The sequence below is a fragment of the Ailuropoda melanoleuca genome, chromosome 12, assembly GCF_002007445.2.
Source record: "Ailuropoda melanoleuca isolate Jingjing chromosome 12, ASM200744v2, whole genome shotgun sequence".
NCBI lineage: Eukaryota > Metazoa > Chordata > Mammalia > Carnivora > Ursidae > Ailuropoda > Ailuropoda melanoleuca.
Window position 1 is genome coordinate 47,846,976 of NC_048229.1, and position 6,252 is coordinate 47,853,227.

General features: G+C 46.0%; 2 non-coding genes across 2 annotated transcripts; both read right to left on the reverse strand.

Moving 5' to 3' along the window:
• Window positions 1-2,419: 2,419 nt before the first annotated feature.
• On the reverse strand, window positions 2,420-2,527 carry LOC117795349. Its single transcript, XR_004619318.1, has one exon. It is a non-coding gene; the product is annotated as a U6 spliceosomal RNA (small nuclear RNA).
• A 354-nt stretch (window positions 2,528-2,881) lies between these two features.
• On the reverse strand, window positions 2,882-2,989 carry LOC117795347. Its single transcript, XR_004619315.1, has one exon. It is a non-coding gene; the product is annotated as a U6 spliceosomal RNA (small nuclear RNA).
• Window positions 2,990-6,252: the final 3,263 nt, after the last annotated feature.

Below are 6,252 nucleotides of genomic sequence, written 5' to 3' on the forward strand. Positions count from 1 at the left end.
GTGGCAGAACCTGGGCCCTGACTGTGGTCCTTATGCTTTTTGCACTGTACTACAATGTCCTTTTATTTGATATGAATGTCAGAGGAGGTGTTCGGAGGTACCCTGTATCAGTATTTTATAGAAACTGTTATTCAAAGTCTAGCCCAACTACCACCAGGAACAATGAAGATTTTATTGAGGTCTACCATTTGCTTGTCGATGTCAATCCATTATTTACTGAATAGCTGTAAGCAGCTTGCCCTGACTGAAGGTGGATGATTGACCTGTTTCTCTATCCATCCATTCTTCCATCTCTCTCTTCCTCTTTCCAGCTGATACTCACAGGGCGTGTGCTAAGCACCAGACCCCACGGGAGGCGCAGGGAGCAGAAGGATGGTTAAGACCTAGTTCTGCCCTCAAGGGGTTCACAGTCAAGGGATGACACAGACCCACTATCCACCTGCCATGAGGGCTTGATGGAGCATATGTCTCCAGTGATGGGGAAGCCTGTGAACACCATGATACCTGGGGTCCTCGTAGGGACTTGGGACCAAAAGGAATGCCCTCTCAGGTGAGGGACAGACTGGCTGTAGGCAGTGGGACCAATCCCTGGACTTCTCAGGCATGTCACAGGAAGGAGAAAGAATGAAGAACGCTGCTCTCTCCTTGTCCTTTCTTGAAGCTGAAAAAGACCACATACTTTTGCCAGGAGCAGCATTGCCCCCTGCCTACCTGGTGTCTTTCTTATTTTTATCATTCTTATTATCAGTTATTATATCAGTATGTATTATCAAATATTCAGGCTCATTAGTCGTAGCGGGTTGTCTGGAGCTTCTGTTCCTTCCGTCTTTCCTCCTCAGCTCTTAACACCAAAGCCACAGAGGAGACAGCTGCCTACTCGCTATCAAGCCCCCTTTGTAGTGCTTCTTTCCTGTGGGAAATCTACCTGCAAAGTCTGCCAGCTGGAAGAGAGCTTTCATCCATCTGGGTCTTGGGGGACCTCAGCGCCTTCTCACATACTCTTCCATGTGCGTGGACACTCTTCTTACATCCTCCTCATCCTTTTCTGTCCTAATTCCTATGTCACCTCTTTGGAAATCCTGTCCCTGACCTCTTCCCCCACATCTGAAGTAGCTCCTTTCCCATTTGCTTCTCGCTGTCTCCAATTTTCTGGCTTATGTGCTTGTTGACTGTCTCCGCCACTAGGATTCAGGCTCCCTGAGGCCTTGTCTGTTCTGTTCCATGTGCCTAGCACTGTGCCTGTTGTGCTGTAAGTGTTCCATCACCATTTATTGAGTGGATGCAAGAATATTTGGAGCCACGTATCCTGTCCCTGCACAGCATGGCGCCGCTGACCCTTGTTCCTGCTAGAACAGCCTCAGTCACAGGGAACTCATACCTCCCATCCCTCTTTTGGGTGCTCTGATTCAGTGATGAATGCAGGTCCACGGGGGAAAGCAGAACTTTGAGTTGAGGTGGCTCAGTTCCACTGAACCATTCGTTCTGAACCCTTACAGCACCTTCCGTATGGGCTGACTGGTAATGTCCCTTGGCTGATTCCTGCCCATGTTCCCAGGGAGACTGTGAGCTTCTCAGGGACTTGATGTACTTTCTCATATTTCTGACAGCACTAGGGGCTCAAGAAATACCTGTCAAGAAATATCCGGACACAATCGTTTTTATTTATTTTTTATTTTTTAATTTTATTTTAATTTTATTTTTTAATTATGTTACATTAATCATACAACATTAGTTTTTTCTGTAGTGTTCCATGATTCGTTATTTGCATAGAACACCCAGTGCTCATTGCAATACGTGTCCTCCTGGACACAATTGATTTTAAACTCATAACCATCTAGATTTGGATAGAGCCCAGCAGCTTTCTGATCATTCCAGCTAGGGCTACACTCTTCCCAGTGGTGGGAGTGGACAAGAATTAGATCTTGGGAACTGGTCAGTCTGGGTTTGAGTTCTGGCTCCACTACTGTGACTTTAGGCAAGTTGCTTAACCTGAGACTCAATTCTTCATCTGTAAAATGGGCGTCCTTATAGTACCCACAGCCTGGAGTTCATGGATGGAGGAGCATATCTAGGGCACATGTGGAGAGCCAGAGAGGTGAGCAAGAATTCCGGTCAAGCCGTTGCTCCATTACGTATGCTTATTGAACATGGTGGTTCATTAAGACCAGGCAGAATCTTGCTGCAGGTGGATGGAAGAGGATAGTGACAGAGAAAGGAGCAATAAGAACGTTATAAAAATCACAGTAGGAATGGTGGAGGGTCGCTCTGTGATACAGGGCCATACAGCATCTGGGGCTCTCAGTCACAGCCTTAGGGCTCCAGGCAAAAGGTAAACTATGTCAGGCCACCTACTCTGTTTAAGACACAGTGACATCCTTAGTTTTCGATGTAATGTTCCATGATTCATTATTTGCGTTTAAAAAATATGGAACGCTTCACGAGTTTGCGTGTCATCCTTGCGCAGGGACCATGCTAATCTTCTCTGTATCGTTCCAATTTTTAGTATATGTGCTGCTGAAGCGAGCACCAATCATTGAGTTNGTGGAGAGCCAGAGAGGTGAGCAAGAATTCCGGTCAAGCCGTTGCTCCATTACGTATGCTTATTGAACATGGTGGTTCATTAAGACCAGGCAGAATCTTGCTGCAGGTGGATGGAAGAGGATAGTGACAGAGAAAGGAGCAATAAGAACGTTATAAAAATCACAGTAGGAATGGTGGAGGGTCGCTCTGTGATACAGGGCCATACAGCATCTGGGGCTCTCAGTCACAGCCTTAGGGCTCCAGGCAAAAGGTAAACTATGTCAGGCCACCTACTCTGTTTAAGACACAGTGACATCCTTAGTTTTCGATGTAATGTTCCATGATTCATTATTTGCGTTTAAAAAATATGGAACGCTTCACGAGTTTGCGTGTCATCCTTGCGCAGGGACCATGCTAATCTTCTCTGTATCGTTCCAATTTTTAGTATATGTGCTGCCGAAGTGAGCACCAATCATTGAGCGTTAATGATAAAAATAGCTATTTGTTTTATTTGTTCATTTTTCTTTACGGAAAACAGCATGTTTTCTTTCTTGTTTCCCCAGGCTTATTAAGGTATGATGGACAAATAAAAATTGTACATTTTTAGGTTATACAATGGGATTTTTAAAAGGAATACAATGTGGCAATTTAATACATGTATACATTATGACATGATTACCAGGATCACGTTAATTAACACATCCATCACCTCCCGTGGTAGCCTTTTGTTTTGAAAGCACAACATGTGAAAGGTATCTACTAAGTCCCCCACGTTGGACTGTCTCATTTATTCCTTCATATTATATTCCTCATTTACATCCTCTATGTTATCTCATTTACTCCTCACACCAATCTAGGAATCAGGCACCATTCTTATGCCCATTTTACAGGTAAGAAAACTGAGGTATATGGTGCAATAAACTTGCCAGGCACTGTATTAAAGACTCCATACCAATGGCTATCAACCAACAGGGATTTTGTGTCCCCCTTCCTCCCAGGGGACATTTGACAATGCCTGGCAATGTTTTTTGGTTGTTGCATGATGTTGGGAGGGTTGCTGCTGTCATCTGGTGGGCAGGGACCAGAGATGCTGCTAAACACCTACGGAATACAGGACAGCACCCCCAGTCCTGCCCCTGACAATTACCCAGCTCAGAATGTCAGTCGTGTCCAGGTTGAAAAACCGTGCCGTATACCAGTGATCTACTTTAATCCCTACAACGGCCCTGGTGAGAAAATTGAGGCTCACAGGGAGGAACTCAGCCACCCAAGTTCTCCGCTGGTCAGGGGCAGGGCTGGGGTTTGAAGCTATACGTGTCTGATGGCTAAGCCAGTGCTCTTTTTCTTTTTTTATTATCCGCAATTTATTTTATTTATTTGTATGATATGCATTATTTTTAGGTCAGGATTAATTTCTTTTTTTTATAATAATATTTTTTATTATATTATGTTAGTCACCATACAGTACATCCCTGGTTTCCGATGCAAATTTCCATGATTCATTAGTTGCATATAACANTGATTACCAGGATCACGTTAATTAACACATCCATCACCTCCCGTGGTAGCCTTTTGTTTTGAAAGCACAACATGTGAAAGGTATCTACTAAGTCCCCCACGTTGGACTGTCTCATTTATTCCTTCATATTATATTCCTCATTTACATCCTCTATGTTATCTCATTTACTCCTCNTGGAGGATAATATACAGGGCTGTTCAGAGTGCCCGGCTGTGACTCTGCGGCAGAGACGTGGTAAGGAGCTCACACCAGGGTGTGCAGTAATGGGCTTCTTCTCATTGAGAAAGTCTCGCTATGAATAAAATGTCAGTAGAATCCAGTAGTGTGTTTTCATGATGTAGTTGATTGGCATTCTGGCCCAAGCTTCTCATCTCATCACAGACTGGTTACAGTTTGTGGATGGTAGCTGGTTTGAGAACCACACACTGACTAGTCCTGAAGTACCAGATGATGGTATTTCAACCAGATCGCCTCCGTCTCTCCAGGCAGTCATGGCGTCCTGTGTCTTCCTGTCTATGAGTATTCTTCAGCCCTGGATGGGCACCTGACACAGCACTGGGAAATTATGTCCCTGGAATGATGCTCAGCAGTGAGGGCTGGGACTTGGTGGATAAACGCTCCACCTTCCCCCCTCTGCGCTGCCATGACTCTGAGGCATAGCCACACAGAGGGTCCCCAGCAGAGCTGAGCCCTGTTTGTTCACAGAGGTAATCCACTCATTAATGTGCCCTTCCACTTTCCCTCCCCCTCACCATCCCTCCTGGGATCTTCTCTCCAATTACCTACTTGAACCAAAACTCTTGTCCCAGGGATGCTTCTGGGAAAACCGTAACAGAGAACATGGCTGAACTATAACGCACAAAGGGCAAATGATGGCCGTGGAGGTCAGATAGCTGTGCAGGGCAGATCATGCAGGACTTTGTTGACTGTTGTAAGAAACTTGGACTTGACGTTAAGCATGCGGGGAGCTACTGAAGAGCTTAAGCAGGGGAGAGATATTACATGATCTGTTTGTAATTCGAAAAGCTCCTCAGGTTGCAATTTGTTTAATGGATTGGGTAGGAGCAGGAGTAGAGGCAGGGGACCAGTTAGGATGCTGTTTGCAGCAGTCCAGGGAGGAGCTGGTGGTAGCTAGGGGGTGGTGGTACAGATGGAGGCACATACATAAGTTTGAGATCCATTTTGGAGGATAAATCAATAGGACTGGATGGTAGACAGTTGATGGTGAGGGTGTGGGGAGCAAAGGAGAGTCAAAGATGACACCTTGATTACTCGATTCCCAGGGTAGATGGGGGGACCTGGGGAAAATTTTGCCACAAAAGTTACTCAGGAAGTCAATGATCAGAAAGAGCTTCTCTGCTTTGACAGTTCCCCCGGTTTAACTAAGCCATGCTAGCGGATGCAGGAATCCACAGCATGCAGTAAATAAATATGAAATGTATGGATCCGGGTAGCATCTCTGAGACAACATGAAAACCACCGTTACAGCCACAAGGAGAAGCCGTTCCCTCTACTCCACCAAGCACGGGGCATTAAACTTAACAGGCTAAAAAATGAAGTGCAAGACCAGCCCAGTGGCCGCAACAGCTGCTGACAAGCTCACACTGAGAGAATGCCCTCAAAGTGAGATGGGAGACGCAGGAGAGGTAACGAAGGGACCTGGGACAGAGCCCCGAGCAACAGCCAGGGCTGCCAAACCGCCATCTTCAAGGCCATCTGCAGTGGGAGAGAGTAGAGACCTGGGACCATATTCTATTCAGACTGTGACCTGTGCCGGGCAGGACATCTGGAATCAACACAAACCAACAGTACCCTTGTTTCAACAAACAGACCAAGACTTATGTGCCCCAAATGAGGGTTTCTTTAGAAAGCAGTCTCCGTGGGAGACCCTAAGATAATAGGTTTTCACAGTCGGAGATGTCCAAAGTTAGCATGGGCTGCCCCAAGGTGCTATGAGCATCTGGTCACTGGATGGGATAAGTATTTGCAGCATTTTGAGAGGGGCTTTGATGGCAATGTCTGGTTCCAGTCCTGAAATTCAAACTGCTTTCATTTTTTTAAAAAAAGATTTTATTTATCCATTTGACAGACAGAGAGACAGCCAGCGAGAGAGGGAACACAAGCAGGGGGAGTGGGAGAGGAAGAAGCAGGCTCCCAGCGGAGCAGGAAGCCTGATGTGGGGCTCGATCCCAGAACCCTGGGATCACGCCCTG